The sequence below is a fragment of the Pinus tabuliformis genome, chromosome 6 (assembly GCF_031772625.1).
Source record: "Pinus tabuliformis cultivar Carrire ecotype Pingquan chromosome 6, CPIR1, whole genome shotgun sequence".
NCBI lineage: Eukaryota > Viridiplantae > Streptophyta > Pinopsida > Pinales > Pinaceae > Pinus > Pinus tabuliformis.
The window spans coordinates 1,262,133,901-1,262,151,928 of record NC_142292.1 but is presented as its reverse complement, the minus strand read 5'-3'; positions in this window follow the sequence as shown (position 1 = coordinate 1,262,151,928).

Genomic DNA, 18,028 nt, shown 5'->3' with positions numbered 1-18,028 from the left:
TTAAAAACTTGCTTTTTGGTCACTGTGGAAATATTTGGTGTTTTTGTTGTTCCTTGATTTTAAATAGAACTTGTGGAATGGGGCTATTTATAATATGAGAAACCAATAATGACTCCTATTGGTCCTTGGATTGGCCCATTCTACATATATGTTATCTCGATATAAGACTCTAATAGCTATTGGAGCTATTATCTTTATATAAGACTAATAGATATTGCCTCTCTATTTTTGGGAATTGGGAAGAGGTATATATTATTTTTGTATTACTGAGTTGTCATCATAATTAATTGGAATTTTGGAATTTAAGCTTTTTGAGCGTTAGAGTATTGGATTTTGGTTTTTTTATTCGTTTCTTATCTAATATTATCATCCTTACTCAACTAGGAATATTATTTTAAATCAAAGCAAGTTGGTTAGTTTTTTGTCAAAGTCTACCTGATTGGTCTAAGTTATGGAACTTTCTACATTTTGACAAACATAATCGACTGATTCAAAAAATTAAATTGTGACAATCTGGCAGAGGAACGAGATTCCTTGTTTTGTCTGTGTAGTATTCATAGATCATGTAATTTTTGTGCACCTAATTGAACCTTCCTAAAATTTCTTCTTCCCCCATCTCACCAATGCCTCCTGGTGTTGGGAGTGAGCCCCCTTTCTCTTCATCCATGATCTAGTATTGATGGATGGTGGGTTCATTAATTTTTTTAATAAATAGTCATTAATGTTTTTATATCTGATTGAGATTCTTGCATGTTTTGAAAGTGAGCAAACAATCTAATTATGACAGAGAAATCATGGCAGGTTAAACATGAAAATAAGGGAAAGAAAAAAGACAAGTAATATGATAAAAATGGTAATGTAGAGACCCCCATGTCATTGGGAGGAGTTGTCATGGCCATGGCTGTCATGGTGGCTGCAATGAAACATTCTCAAGATGATGGGGAACAATCAAAGACATGCATGGTTGTGGCAATAAACTCTCATGGACACTGCCTTCACAATGCAGTATGTTGTAATGAGGGTTTCTCAATTTGTCTAAAGCTAGATGCTCCTTGATTAATGCAATTTTTTATAGATAAAATGAATTCTATTATTCATTTCCTATTCAAAACCATGTACACAATCCAACAAGATTGAAATGCACCACCACATCTTAAATTTCATCAAAACTGAAAAAACTTGTGTTCAAATGTAATTGTTTAACACCAATAATTTTATAATGTATAGACTGGGGTTGCATTCATCTTTACCGCTCTACATAAATTGAGATTACTTAGAATTTGAGAGTAAAAGTGTGAAAACATTCACAGAGGAAGAAACATGATGAGTAGTGAAACAAGTATAGTAATAACAATCTAGCACATCACACTTCCTATACTTGAATGTGTAACAATTACATTGTCACTTAATTCCGACCCATTAGTCCCCTCTGTAGATCTTATCATTCCCTAAACTACGAGCATTTCGTCACTCTCATTAAAAAATAATTCCATACATTGAATTCGGTTCCTACTATTTGATACTTGCTTGACCTCAAACTTTTTAGCTTCTCCCTTTTATTTTGTGCATGCGATTCCTTTCAGCTCGATTCCATTCATTCCAACACAATTTTGTACTATAGCACAAACATGGGATCATGCAAAGTGTTAGTTTCCATATGCTTATTTTCTTATGGGTATATTTTCATTTTAAGCTGCCAATAGTAGTCATAGTAGTAGAAGGTGGCCTGGGAGTGAACTGGGTGGCTTGGTCCTCCCATAGAATATCACTGAAGATTGTTTTGAATATACTAAAGGTGAATAATATCAATAAAGTGAATATATTCGAGGCATATCCCAAAGTATTGTAGACTCCCATTATAGAAGACCCTGTAGATTCACAAGATAATGCAATTTGCTAAAGCAAGAGACAAGAATATACTTCTACTCTTTACAGTGGAAGCCCATAAACATTGAGCAAACAATAATCAATAGAGGAAGAACATCAATGGAACATAACACAATAAATATATGGGGAAAGCCACAACTCAAAACCCCACTATCTATTTTGTATTAATCCAGAAAATCAAGATGAAATTACAATTCTTGTTCTCTCTAGAACAATCCTAGCACTCAACAAATTCAATATCCAACTCATAAGCAAGCTCAAGGCCAAATCTTAGCCTCTTCACAATCTCTCCAAGTCTCTATTCCAATGTGTAATTCCTATGAAGGATAGCTTGTATTTAAAGGGAAATAAAGCCTCTAAAAATAGCGCAATCCTTCAAGGATCAGTTCCTGGATGCATGCACTATTAGTGCAACTCAGAAAAATCTAAAACAAATAGTACACTGTCCCTACACTCTAGTCTCAACTGGGTCTTTCTCAGAATCGACATGCATGAGTTTCTGATGAGTAAATATTCAGTTAACTAGAGTAGCACCGGTGGAGTTCATTAGTGTCACCACTGACTATTAACTCAATATTAGTTCTCTCAATCAATTTGAGAACTAATTTAACTGAACTGACTCATGAAACTAAGTCTTCTATTTTACAACACACAATTAACTCACACTGTACTCTTACAAAGAAGAGAGAACATATACATTACTTCCAAAAGGTTTCCAACTTGAATTTCCAAAGTTAAGTAAGTTTAATAAAAATAATTTAACTATTTTAAGTTGTTATGAGAGTAGAATTTGAATTTAATTCATAGTTTAATTCAAGGAAAAAATAAACTAGAATTTATTGTTGCCATTTCGCAACACTCCCTCTCAATAAGAAAGGGATTATCAACTACCCTGGTCTTGTCTCTCTGAAACTCGAATTTACATCTTGACAATGCCTTTGTCAAGATGTCAGCATCTTGCTCCTCCATGGGAATGTAATCTAACAACATGATCCACCTCAATACACAATCTCTGAGATGATGATACTGGATATCAATATGCTTGGACCGATCATGAAAAACTGGATTTTCAGAGAGTTTGATACAACTCTGGTTATCACAATAAATCACTATCGGATCCATTTGTTAACCAAACAAATCAACCAGGATCTTCCTCATCCAGATAGCCTCACATGCTACCTAACTTGCAGCCATGTACTCTGCCTCTGCCGAACTGAGTGCAACCGATCTTTGTTTCCTACTGTACCAAGAAACTACCACTGACCTAATACTGAAGATCCCTCCTGATGTGCTCTTCCTATCGGATGGACTCCCTGCCCAATCTACATTAGTGAAGCCTTGAAGCTTCACTCCCTCTGTATGTCTGTACCATAACCCAAACTGAGTAGTGCCTCTAAGGTATCTCAATACATGCTTTGATGCCTTCCAATACAACTTGCTAGGCCTAACCATCGCTTGACTAAGCTGGTTAACTGCATAACACATATCCAGTCGTGTGTTCACCAATTACATGAGTGAACCCACAAGCTTCCTATAAACAGTAGCTTCCACTACTTCCCCTGAAGTAACATCCTCCTTTCTCCAATTACCAGCTATAGGAGTCTCCATGGGTTTACTGCTCTCCATGCAGAATCTCCTGAGTATCTCGTTGGCATACTTTCCCTAAGATACAAACAACTCCCCATCTCTCTACCATACCTCCATGCCAAGAAAGTAATGCATGAGCCCCATGTAGTTCATCTCAAACTCTCTTGCAAGGTCCTCCTTGCAAGATTTGATGAGCTTCTCATTGCCTCTCAGTATGAGATCATCTACATAAAGTATAATGATCAACAACTTACCTTCCACCACTATGTGATATAGGTTCACATCCGCTTCACTCTTCGTGAAGCCAAACACAATGAAGTAGCTATCTATTGTGGTGTACCAAGAATGAGGTGCTTTCTTCAGGCCATACAACGCTCTCTTGAGTCGGCACACATGTGACTCATAGTCCAAGGTTTCAAAAACTTCAGGCTTCTCTATGTACATCTCTTCCTCAATCATGCCATTGATGAAGGAAGTATTCACATCCATCTGATGGATCTTCCAATCCATTTGTGTTGATAGTGCCAAAATAGATCTGATTGACAAGTACCTTGTAACATGAGCGAAGGTCTCATCATAGTCAATCCCCTTTATTTGTGAAAATCCACGGGCCACAAATATGGCCTTATGATTCTCCACACTACCATTTGTAGCTTCATTTACCTTGTAAAGCCAACGGGAGCTCACAACTGACTTGTCCTCTGGTCTCGAGACCACATCCCAAACATTGTTTTGAACTATGGAGACATACTCCTCCACCATGGCATCAACCCAAATTGGCTGTTGCATTGCTTCTTTAAAGGAAGATGGCTCTGTCACAAGACATCACCCATAAGAGCCATGTATCCAATATACCTCTCAGGTGACCTGCGCTGAGAAGTGGGTGCTCTCACATTCTCCCGTGCATCATCCAACAATTTTTCAGCCTCTGTAGTGCACTTTCTTCCCTCTCTGGAAGACTCTACTTGGGTGGATGTCTCCACTCTCTGAACCTCTGCATGTGGCTACTCCACATCAATCTAAGGTCTCTCAACCTTAGGAGCTAAAATCTCCTCATCTGCATGTAGCTCAAGCTCTGTCTCAAGGGATACTTGCATGGCATTCTCCTCATCGAACCTGATATCCCTGTGAACCACTGTCATTCGACTAGTCAACATGTACACCCGATAGTTGTGGGGTGTATCAGTGTACCCCACAAAGATCCCCAACTCTGTTGTTGGCTCAAACTTCTTCCATGCATATTTGGTCACATGGTAATAAACCAATGACCCAAAAATCCTGAAGTGACCAACATATGGCCTCTTAGCAGAATAAGCCTCCTTTGGTGTCTTCATCTCAAGTATCCGATGTGGGCTATGGTTCTGAACATAAATCATTGTGTTACATGCCTCATCGCACAAGTGTAATGGTAGGCCTTGACCATGCAACATCACCCTTGCTGCACCTACTATGCTCTTGTTATTCCTCTCGGAAACCCCATTCTGTTGAGGGTTATGGTGTGTCGTCAACTCTCGTTCAATTCCTTCTGTTGGACAAAATTTCTTAAACTCATTTGAGACATACTCACCATCATTATCACTCCATAGAGCTTTAACCTTCTTGCTAGACTCTTTCTCTACCAATGCTTTGAACTCACAAAACTTTGTGAAAATTTTATCCTTTTTTTGCATTAAAAATACCCAGCATTTACGAGAATAGTCATCAACAAATATAAGATAATACCTGTGTTTTGTTGTGGATGCTATAGATAATGGTCCACACACATTTGAATGGAATCTCTCCAGAATAGACTCTACTCGACTGTCTCTATCTCCAAAGGAGCGCGTGGTGTATTTTCCCAAAGTACAACCCTTGCATGTATCAACTTGCTCAAGTGTACCTTTGGGAAGGCTCGTAGAGATTTTCTCCAATATCTTCAAAGTCCCATGATGCAAGTGGCCCAATCGCTTGTGCCACAACTCTCCAACGTCTCAGCTCAACATCTTTTCCTCTTTTGAACTCAAAGAAACATAATCCTCTACATCTATCTTATAGAGATTCTGAACTCGAATCCCTATCTTCTTTACTTCACCCATGGCTATGTGTCAAAGGAACACCTTTCCTTTCTAAAATATCACATCATAGCCTCTATCGTCAGGCATGGAAACAGATCGAAAGTTCTTTGTTAGTCTAGGTACATGCATAACATTATTCAAGGTGAGTGGAGCCACATGCTCCCTCTAAAAAGTATTAGTGCCCACACCAGTAACACTATACTTACCATCATCACCCATCTCGATATGGATCTTCAAATCTTTCTCCTCCAGTTCACTGAATGACTCTTTGTAGCTAGTCATGTGGAATGAATCTCCACTGTCTAAGTACCAGACACTTCCCATCATTAAAGACACCATGCATGCAATGAGGGAAAATTCCAATTAAAATTGGGAAGCCAAAGCCTCACCCGCCACTCCTCCTGAGGACTTCTCCTCGGACTTCTTCTATGGATAATTTGTAGCAAAGTGTCCCATCTTATGAGAATGAAAGAATTTAACTTTTGTCATGTCCTTCTTCTTACCTCCATGGTAAGAATTTGATTTGGAATGAGAAATTTTACCTTTCCCCTTCCTCGCTTTAATTTCTAAAGTAGAATTCTCTTCATCATCAGTCTTTGATGAAGAGCCATCCCTAGTGTTCTTCCTGATCTCATCCTGCATCAAATCCAACAATAGTCGGTCCCAAACTGACAGCTTCTGCCGACCATTGACAAAGTCATGATAACTATGCCAACTCTTTGGGATTCCAAGAAGAGCAAGGCTCACTATATCCTCCTCGGTCACCATGATTCCAACACTTCCAAGTTAATCTCAACATTGAGTGAACTTGGTCAAGTACTTTGGAAGCATCTCGCCTTTTTCCATCTTAATTTTATGAAATTTATCCTTCAGTGCCAACTTCATTTGATCACTGTTATTCTGATACAAGTCTGTCAATGTTTTCAACATAGCATGAGGGGTTTCCTTTCCTTGGAGACTCGAGACAATATGATCTCGAACTCATCCAGGATTATTCTCCTTGCCTTTGCCACACACTTCTTCCACTCAGCCAAGTTTTGTGCATCAGTAGTTGTTGGCTTAGGAATTGCTTGTTAAAAAAATTCCTTCAAGCCATTTTCCTCTAGCACAGCCTGCATATTGTACCTCTAGGCTATGAAAGTTGAGCTACCTTCCAAGGCATACTCAATCCTCAAGCCATGGAAGTCCATCTTCCAATCTTGAAGTATGTATGCAAATTCGACTTTCACTTGTAACCTAGAAGCTCAAAACTTCGAAATCTTTTCTAGAGAGTTGATTTTAAATCAATGATATCTCCCTCATCTGAACTCTGATTCGACTGATTGTTTTTTTGAATTTAGGTACCTTTTCCCAAGGGATCCAGATTTGCAACTTGTTTCTAAAAATTTTTCACAGAAATTTTCTGATCTACTCTGCAAACTCTTAGCCCAAAAAACAATCTTTCTCCAATACCATGTAGAAAATCCTGTAGATTCACAAGCTAATGCAATTTTCTAAAGAAAGAGATAAGAATCTACTTCTACTCTTTACAACGGAAGCCCATAAACATCGATCAAACAATAATCAATAGAGGAAGAACATCAATGGAACATAACACAATAAATATCTAGGGAAATCCACAACTCAAAACCCCACTATCTATTTTGTATTAATCTGGAAAATCAAGATGAAATTACAATCCTTGTTCTCTCTAGAACAATCCTAGAACTCAACAAATTAAATCTCTAACTGATAAGAAAGTTGAAGGCCAAAGCTTAGCCTCTTCATAAGCTCTCCAAGTCTCTATTCCAATTTGTAATTCCTATGAAGGATAACTTTTATTTAAAGGGAAATAAAGCCTCTAAAAATAGCGCAATCCCTCAAGGATCAGTTCCTGAATGCATGCACTATGAGTGCAACTCAGGAAAATGTAAAACAAATAGTACACTGTCCCTACACTCTAGTCTCAACTGGTTCTTTCTTAGAATCAACATGCATGAGTTTTTGATGAGTAAATATTCAATTAACTAGAGTAGCACTTGTGGAGTTCATTAGTGTCACCATTGAATGTTAAATCACTATTAGTTCTCTCAATCATTTTGAGAACTAATTTAACTGAACTGACTCATGAAACCGAGTCTTCTATTTTACAACTCACAAATATCTCACACTGGACTCCTACAAAGTAGGGAGAACATATACATGACTTCCAAAAGAATTCCAACTCAAATTTCCTAAGTTAAGTAAGTTTAATAAACTTAATTAACTATTTTAAGTTGCTATGAGAATAGAATTTGAATTTAATTCATAGTTAAATTCAAGGAAAAATTAAACTGGAATTTCTTGTTTCCATTTCTCAACACCCATTGACAATAATATACAGGTCATGGCTGGTATTCCCAACAAGATGTTTCTCGCACTAAGTAGGTCCAAAGTAGCTGCACGTAGTTTGGTGCATGACAATGTAACCAAATATGTCTTCAAGGGCGGTGTTGATATTATTTGTGTACTTACCTTCCTTTCCCACTCATATTCTTTAACGCAATTGATTTTTTATCATCCCTTTTATAATAAATAATTGGTTTTGAAGGGTTAATCCATTGTGGGTGTTTTTTTGGTGTTCTTATGTTTTTAAAAGTAGAAATTAACAACCGTTAAAGATTTAAGATTTTGGGGTTTTGCATTTGATTTTGATATAGCTCAAACACAACTTTGTCATTATTTGGTACCCTCATTTATGCTTTATGAATTGCTCATAATGTTTCTCTGACCCAAAACTGTCTCTAGATTATTTCCGCAAAAAAGAACAGGTTGGTGATAACAACGCATTACTTCACCTTTGCATGGAAGGTAGGCCATAGCCATGAAAAGATTTTTTGTTTCATTGGTTTCTTTATACTTTAGTATGTAGCATGCATTGTTACAAGTCCTCTGAACTCCCAACGGTTTACATTTTATCTAATGTTAAACCTAAACTCCAATTAGTGTTAATCATATAACCCAATGCACACATCGTGTTTTTATATTTTAATAATCTTAATTTGGTTGGTAAATAAGTGACATGTAGTCTCTATTATTGGATTCTATTATAAATTTGATTGGTCATCTGATTAGGTTGTATTATCTTGAATTAAAATTTTAGCATTAGTGCTTTGTATGACCCACATATGCATCATAGCTGCAATCTAGGTATATTTATGATTTTTTAAGTTGAACTAGCAATCAATGATAGTGGTGTTTCATATGTGTCATTATTTGTAGTATCATAACTTGCATTTCTAGGACTACTAGTATAAAGTTAATGTTGGTCACTATGATTCACAAAAGTTATTTTTGGTGCTATGGTTGAAATTTGGGTGAGTTGGGTCATTCAGGTGAATTCAAGCAATTATTGGTAGCTTTGCTATAATCATTGGGTACATGTCCTGATGTTTGATTTGAAGTAGTGTGCCACATCTTCCGATGTTTGATTTGAGTAGTGTGCCACATGTCCTGATGTTTTATTTGAAGTAACATGCCCTAGCAATTTACATTCTTCTATTGGTCTGTATGTTAGTGATTTTATTTTCATAATGCATTGAGGAATTTTTTGTGTGATTTAACCAATGTCAGTGTGTTGACAGTGATGGACCCGCCAACATGTAAGGGGATCTCCCCAGTAAGAAGTCCAAATTAGACTTTAGACCATTTGGTGTAGGAGTCCTAGAAGTGGTTTGTACGATAATGCCTTGATCACGATTTCGCACAGAGGCAAGTAAGATGTCTCTATTGGTAGCAAGGGTGTGACAGCTGCAACAAACCAAGGAAGGTGCATGAGAGGTTCAAACACATGGGGGTTGAGATGAGTCTGCCCCTTGGAAAACTATAATAGCACGGAGTTAAGAAGGGAACACATGGGAAAAGATGCATCACAACATGGAAGGTGAGTTAGATAGCAATCCAAAGTGATGGTTAAACCAACAACACATTTCAGAAAGATTCATACAAACATAAACAGAAAAGTCCATACATGCATGCATAAGAAAACAAATACATATATCATTTAGAGTAAACCAGATAGAATAGAATACAATACAACATATGCATGAAACATGTTGACTCTGTTATATTAATAAGTGTAAGTACCAGTCATACAATACATCCATGTCTAACCACTAGTTCCGATAGCGAAATGTTATAGCCACAACTACCTACTCCTCCAAAGAGATATACTAGCTCTGCGCAATGGAGAAGCCAAGGCTCATTACAATAATGTCCAAGCTCTCTCTAAGATAGTCCTATCAAAATCTTAGCTGACCAAAAGCCTTTGCAATGAGTTATGTGGTTCTATTTATAGCAAAGGGTGGGGTGACCCTTGACATTCCCCTTTGTGATAGTTCATCTACCCTCATGACTCTTCATCTACTTTATGAATGTTCCATCCAACTATTGAAAATTGAACTTCCACTTAACAAGACGTTACATCACAATGCACATGTGCCCATGTGAGACAAAATGGCTTGAGCAAGCCATGCAAGACATCACTCACACTCAGTTCCTTATGGTGATGTTGAAAATAGCAACAAGAAATGCTATAAATAACATTGCTATAAATATCATTTCAGGTACTAGTGTGGAAAATAGCAACAAGGAATGAAAAAAATAGAAATGCTAAAAAATAGCATTGCTATAAATAGCATTTCAGGGTTATATTCCTATTTTAGTTAGTCCCTAAACTAAAATAGAGAAGTAAAATTCGAATTTGATCTTAGCAGTTGTTTGTAAAATAATTAATTAATTCATCTTGAGTTAATTAGTTGTAAAAAATCAAACATGAAGTCTATGTGGGGACATGCAGTAGTTTCTCCATTGATTGAGGAATTTATGCCTCAGTTAAAGAGATGAGGATGAGTTGTAATATTGAGTTGTAATTAGTTAGCTTAGTTAACTGAGTTAAGTCCAGTTAGATTAATTCAAACAGTTTGTTGAATTAATTATGAGTTCAGTTAGTTAATGCTTGCATGCATGTAACTGTTGCACTTTAGATAACTAAATATTCTCTCATAAATAATTCATGCATGTTAGTTCAGATAGAGACCCAGTTGAGATCAAAGGAAGGGATAGTGTACTATCAGTTGGAGGATTTTTCTTGTATAGGAAACTCATCCATGCAGAAGAAATCATCTCCTTCAGGTTTGTGCAGTTACTACAGAGGTCAGAGTAGTGTGTGAGGTGAGAATCACACAGGTGGCAGCTGGAGGACCCAGGAGAAACTGCACAAGGAAATAGGAGGCTTGGAGGGCAGAGGAGAAGGTTTGGAGAAGCCTTTGACTATCTATGAGAAGTATTGGTTGATTGCAGAGAGAGCATGATAGCTTGAGAGCTGATTCTTTTTGTAACTTGAACATATTTCCACTTGTATGATAATACAAATATTAGGGTTTTAAGCTGAGGCTTTCCCTAGGTTATTTCTTCTGTGTTATGTGTGATTGATTTCTCATTCTCAGTTATATGTGTTCTCATTCATCTTGCTCATATTCGATTAAGCTTCCGCAAAGTTTGTTGTAGAAGTAGATCTTGTATTTTGCTTTAGTATATTGCATAATCTGTTGATCTACAGTGGGAATTTCTACATGGTATCGGAGCAAAGGTGATCAAAGCGAAGAATAGTATACAAGAAGTTTGAAGTTTGAAGTTTCAAGTTCCTTAATATAGAAATAGAGTTCTTATCACATCTCAATTTCACCAATGGCGTTCAATGGTTTAAGACTCGACTATGCCCTTGATGGCAGCTCGAATTATATAGCCTGGAAGGATCGCATGGAAGTAGTATTAGAGGATAATGGTCTAAAGGACTTCATTGATCAAGAAGTCCCCAAGCCGACTGATGCTACAGAATTGGCGGAATGGAAGAAATGTGTGTCTAGAGCAAGGAGAATCCTCGTGGAGGGAGTTCGAGACCACATTGTCTCGAGCCTCCATGGGAAGGAGACACCGTTTTTGATGTGGAAAACATTGAAAGATCTATATCAGAACAACAACGATCAGAGGAAGCTGGCACTGAAAGACAAGCTTCAGAAAATCAAGTGTAGAAAGGGCGACACAACCTCTACATATCTGAACAAGCTCACCACCTGCAGGGATGAGCTTGGAAGTGTAGGGATCATGACAATCGATGATGACATGGTGAGTCTTGCACTCCTTGGTCTTCCTAAGAGCTGGCATAGCTACCAAGACTTGGTTAATGGAAGATAAAAACTGCCATATTGGGAACGACTTTGGTCAGATCTAATGTAGGAGGAGATAAGAAGAAGCACCAGAGATGGATCCTCATCAAAGTAAGATGATGAGGAAAATCTAACCTTAGCGAGTAAGGCGATGAAGGGGAAAGGGAAGGCATCCCATCCCAAATCCAATTCTTCCCATGGTGGGAAGAAGTCTGACAAATCGAAAGTGTGATGCTTTCATTGTCATGAAGTGGGCCATTATGCTACAAATTTTCCCCTAAAGAAATCCAAGATGGGATCCAAGGAAGGATCTGAAGGTGAGGCATTGGTCTCATAGTTCGAGTTGGATTTCACACTCTTCACATGCATGGTTTCATCCATGGTGGGATGTGGTTGGTTTCTTGACAGTGGAGCTTCTTTCCACATGATCGGCGACAAGAGTTTGTTCAGTACCTTGGAGGAGAAAGATCTCCAGATACTCATAGTGATGGGTAATCATGAAAAGTATAGTGTCTTAGGTGTAGGCACGATTGTTTTTCAGTGGGAGCATGGAGCTCGCATTACCTTGACCGATGTCAAGTATGTACGAGGACTGAAGAAAAATTTGGTGTCGATTGCAATGCTGGAAGACAAAGGCTATGATGTAGTCTTTAGTAAGGGAAAGGTTTTCCTTTGACACATCACCACGAGACAGGTGAAGCAGATCGGTTCACGAGTCAAGAACCTATATGCTCTTGAGGTTCAAGTTGCATGGAGAGCCTTGAGGAGCAAGGAAACTGATCGAGACTTGGTGGTTGAGAGGGAGAGTAAATTACCTCTAAACATGCAGCGCCAGAAGAAGTCTCAAATAATTGTGGAGGAGCCACAATTGGTGAAGCAACTTTAAGAGGCTGTGGAGCAGCCACAACTAGAGAATCTGAGAGGAGATCGAGTAGAGACATCTACTCATGCAAAGACCTCTAGTAGGGGGAAATTTCGAGCCAAGTGGGTAGAGGGAGAACATGCATCCATACCTCCAGGTCGGAGGTGGGGCGATGTGGAGTGATAGTCCCAAGAAGGCTGAAATAGGGGAAGGATCTTTGAGGTACCCAACCTCTTTGATTAGACCTTGCTATGGGAGCCTAGAAGAGGAGTAATAGGATTGGTTGAGTGGGTAGAGATAGATGTGAATGGAGTGGAAGGGAGAGCTATAGTGCAGGAATCCCAAGACAGTGTAAAGCTAGTAGGATGAAATAATGCGAGAGGCACAGGAGTGTTGCACCAGTGCAGGATGGAACAAAGAGGTGTGCAATAGTGAAGGATGCATGGAGTTTTGTAGTAGCTCGGAGGTCATAGAGGGAGCAATTTTCAGTGGTAGAGGGAGCTTTAGCATCAGAGGATGTTTCTAGCCCAACAGGGAGGTCATTTGGGAGATCAATTACTTACTTCTCAGTAACTGAGTTGCAATGCAGCAGTGGGCAGCACGATGCAACATGATGAGAGGAGATGCAGTGCGCATGCAGTGCTGGGAGATAGGACCAGCAGCAACACGGATGCAATAGGAGGAATCCGTGTGATTATTGTAGTCAAAGATCAAAGTGACAGAGGCTAGAGCTGTCAGATACTGAAGGGCACAAAGGTGCAGAGTTTTTTAGTCGACAGAGGTAATAGAAGTCAGAGACTTTGATGACAGAGGCATCATTCTGATTCAGGTTGGATATTTTTTTGTTTCTAGAGTTGTTGGAGCAACAACACTAGGGAGAAGTGTTGCATGCAGAGCATTCCAAAGGTTCAGGATCAGGTTCGAGTTGAATGACTTTCTTGTTGAGAGGGAGTGTTGAAAATAGCAACAAGAAATGCTAAAAATAGAAATGCTATAAATAGCATTTCAGGTACTAATGTGGAAAATAGCAACAAGGAATGAAAAATATAGAAATCCTAAAAAATAGCATTGTTATAAATAGCATTTCAGGGTTAGATTCTTATTTTAGTTAGTCCTTGAACTGAAATAGAGAAGTAAAATTCGAATTTGATATTAGCAGTTGTTTGTAAAATAATTAATTAATTCATCTTGAGTTAATTAGTTCTAGAAAATCAAACATGAAGAATATGTGGGGACATGCAACAGTTTCTCCATTGATTGAGGAATTTATCCCTCAGTTAAAGAGATAAGGATGAGTTGTAATTAGTTTGCTCAGTTAATTGAGTTAAGTCCATTTAGATTAATTCAAGCAGTTTTTTGAATTAATTGTGAGTTCAGTTAGTTAATGCTTGCATGCATGTAACTTCTGCACTTCAGATAAGTGAATATTCTCTCATAAATAACTCATGCATGTTAGTTCAGACAGAGACCCAGTTGAGATTAGAGGAAGGGATAGTGTACTATCAGTTGGAGGATTTTTCCTATATAGGAAACTCATCCATGCAGAAGGAATCATCTCCTTCAGGTTTGTGCAGTTACTACAGAGGTCAGAGCAGTGTGTGAGCTGAGAATCACACAGGTGGCAGCTGGAGGACCCAGGAGAAATTGTGCAAGGAAATAGGAGGCTTGGAGGGCAGAGGGGAATGTTTGGAGAAGCCTTCGACTATCTATGAGCAGTATTGGTGGAATGCAGAGAGAGAAGGATAGCATGAGAGTTGATTCTTTTTGTAACTTGAACATATTTCCACTTGTATGATAATACAGAGATTGGGGTTTTAGGCTGAGGCTTTCCCCAGGTTATTTCTTTTATGTTATGTGTGATTGATTTCTCATTCTCAGTTATATGTGTTCTCATTGATCTTGCTCATATTCAATTAAGCTTCCACAAAGTTTTTTGTAGAAGTAGTTCTTGTATTTTGCTTTAGTATATTGCATAATCTATTGATCTACAGTGGGAATTTCTACATGGTATTGGAGCAAAGGTGATCAAAGTGAAGAACAGTATACAAGAAGGGAGAAGTTTCAAGTTTCAAGTTCCTGAATATAGAAATCGAGTTTTATCACATCTCAATTTCACCAATGGCATTCAACGGTTTAAGACTCGACTATGCCCTTGATGGCAGCTCGAATTATATAGCCTGGAAGGATTGCATGGAAGCAGTATTAGAGGATAATGGTCTAAAGGACTTCATTGATCAAGAAGTCCCCAAGCTGACTGATGCTACAGAATTGGCAGAATGGAAGAAATGTGTGGCTAGAGCAAGGAGAATCCTCTTGGAGGGAGTTTGAGACCACATTGTCTCGAGCCTCCATGGGAAGGAGACACCATTTTCGATGTGGAAAACATTGAAAGATATATATCATAACAATAGCAATCAGAGGAAGCTGGTGATGAAAGACAAGCTTCGAAAAATCAAGTGTAAAAAGGGCGACACGATCTCTACATATCTGAACAAGCTCACCACCTGTAGGGATGAGCTTGGAAGTGTAGGGATCATGACAGCCGATGATGACATGGTGAGTCTTGCACTCCTTGGTCTTCCTAAGAGCTGGCATAGCTACCAAGACTCAGTTAATGAAAGAGAAAAACTGCCATATTGGGAATGACTTTGGTCAGATCTGATGTAAGAGGAGATAAGACGAAGCACCAGAGATGGATCCCCATCAAAGCAAGATGATGAGGAAAATCTAACCTTAGCGAGTAAGGCAAGGAAGGGGAAAGGGAAGGCGTCCCATCCCAAATCCAGTTCTTCCCATGGTGGGAAGAAGTTTGACAAATCGAAAGTGTGATGCTTTCATTGTTGTGAATTGGGTCGTTATGCTACAAATTTTCCACTAAAGAAATCCAAGATGGGATCCAAGGAAGGATCTGAAGGTGAGGCATTGGCCTCACAGTTCGAGTTGGATTTCACACTCTTTGCATGCATGGTTTCATCCATGGTGGGACATGGTTGGCTTTTTTACAGTGGATCTTCTTTCCACATGACTGGTGACAAGAGTTTGTTCAGTACCTTGGAGGACAAAGATCTCTAGATACTCATAGCGATGGGTAATGATGGAAGGTATAGTGTCTCAGGTGTAGGCACGATTGTTTTTTAGAGGGAGCATGGAGCTCACATTACCTTGACTGATGTCAAGTATGTACCAAGATTTAAGAGGTATTTGGTGTCGATCGCAATGCTGGAAGACAAAGACTATGATGTAGTCTTCAGTAAGGGAAATTTTTTCCTTCGACACATCACCATGAGAAAAGTGAAGAAGATCGGTTCACGAGTCAAGAATCTGTATGCTCTTGAGGTTCAAGATGCATGCAAAGCCTTGAGGAGCAAGGCAACTAATGGGGACTTGGTGGTTGAGGGGGAGAGTAAATTACCTCTCAACATGCAGCGCCAGAAGAAGTCTCAAATAATTGTGGAGGAGCCATAATTGGTGAAGCGGCTTCAGGAGGTTGTGGAGCAGCCACAACTAGAGAATCTAAGAGGAGATCGAGTAGAGACATCTACTCATGCAGAGACCTCCAGTAGGGGGAAATTTCAAGCCAAGTGGGCAAAGGGATCACATGCATCCATACCTCCAGGTCGGAGGTGGGGTGATGTGGAGTGACAGTCCCAAGAAAGCTGGAATAGGGGCATGATCATTGAGGTACCCAAACTCTTTGATTAGACCTTGCTATGGGAGCCTCGACAAGGACTAGCAGCACTGGCTGAGTGGGTAGAGACAGATGCGAATGGAGTGGCAGAGAGAGCTATAGTGCAGGAATCCCAAGACAGTGCAGAGCTAGCAGGATGCAATAGTGTGAGAGGCACAAGAGTGTTGCGCCAGTGCAGGATGGCACAGAGAGGTGTGCAATGGTGCAATATCCATGGAGTGTTGTACCAGCTCAGAGGTCACAGAGGGAGCACTTGTTAGTGGAAAGGGGAGCTTCAGTATTAGAGGATGTTTCTAGCCCAATAGGGAGGTCAGTTACTTACTTCTTAGTAATTGAGTTGCAGTGCAATAGTGGGAAGCACGATGCAACATGATGCGAGGAGATGCAGTGCGGATGCAATGCTGGGAGATAAGACCAGCAGTAGCACGAATGCAACAGGAGGAATCGGTGTGATTAATGCAGTCAGAGGTCAAAGTGACAGATGCTAGAGAAGTCAGATACTGAAGGGCACAAAGGTGCAGAGTTTTTCAGTCGATGGAGGCAATAAGAGTCAGAGACTTTGATGACAGAGGCATCATTTTGATTCAGGTTGGATATTTTTTTGTTTCTAGAGTTGCTGGAGCAACAACACTAGGGAGAAGTGTTGCATGCAAAACATTCCAAAGGTTCAGGATCGGGTTCTAGTTGAATGTCTTTCTTGTTGAGAGGGAATGTTGAAAATAGCAACAAGAAATGCTAAAAATAGCATTTCAGGTACCAATGTGGAAAATAGCAACAAGGAATGAAAAAAATAGAAATGTTGAAAAATAGCATTGCTATAAATAACATTTCAGGGTTAGATTCCTATTTTAGTTAGTCCCTAAACTAAAATAGAGAAGTAAAATTCGAATTTGATCTTAGCAGTTGTTTGTAAAATAATTAATTAATTCATCTTGAGTTAATTAGTTGTAGAAAATCAAACATGAAGTCTATGTGGGGACATGCAACAGTTTCTTCATTGATTGAGGAATTTATCCCTCAGTTAAAGAGATAAGGATGAGTTGTAATTAGTTAGCTCAGTTAACTGAGTTAAGTCCAGTTAGATTAATTCAAACAGTTTGTTGAATTAATTGTGAGTTCAGACAGAAACCCAGTTGAGATTAGAGGAAGGGACAGTGTACTATCAGTTGGAGGATTTTTCCTATATAGGAAACTCATCCATGCAGAAGGAATCATCTCCTTCAGGTTTATGCAGTTACTACAGAGGTCAGAGCAGTGTGTGAGGTGAGAATCACACAGGTGGCAGCTGGAGGACCCAGGAGAAACTGCGCAAGGAAATAGGATGCTTGGAGGGTAGAGGAGAAGGTTTGGAGAAGCCTTTGACTATCTATGAGTAGTATTGGTTGATTGCAGAGAGAGTAGGATAGCATGAGAGCTGATTCTTTTTGTAACTTGAACATATTTCTACTTGTATGATAATACAGAGATTGGGGTTTTAGGTTGAGGCTTTCCTCGGGTTATTTCTTCTGTGTTATGTGTGATTGATTTCTCATTCTCAGTTATATGTGTTCTCATTGATCTTGCTCATATTCGATTAAGCTTCCACAAAGTTTGTTGTAGAAGTAGATCTTGTATTTTGTTGTAGTATATTGCATAATCTATTGATCTACAGTGGGAATTTCTACAAGTGAGACCAACTCTTTGACATAGTTGTGATGGTGAAGGTGGTGAGATGATTCCAAACTTGGTCATCCGTGATGGTGTGCATGCGTCCAATGGTGACATC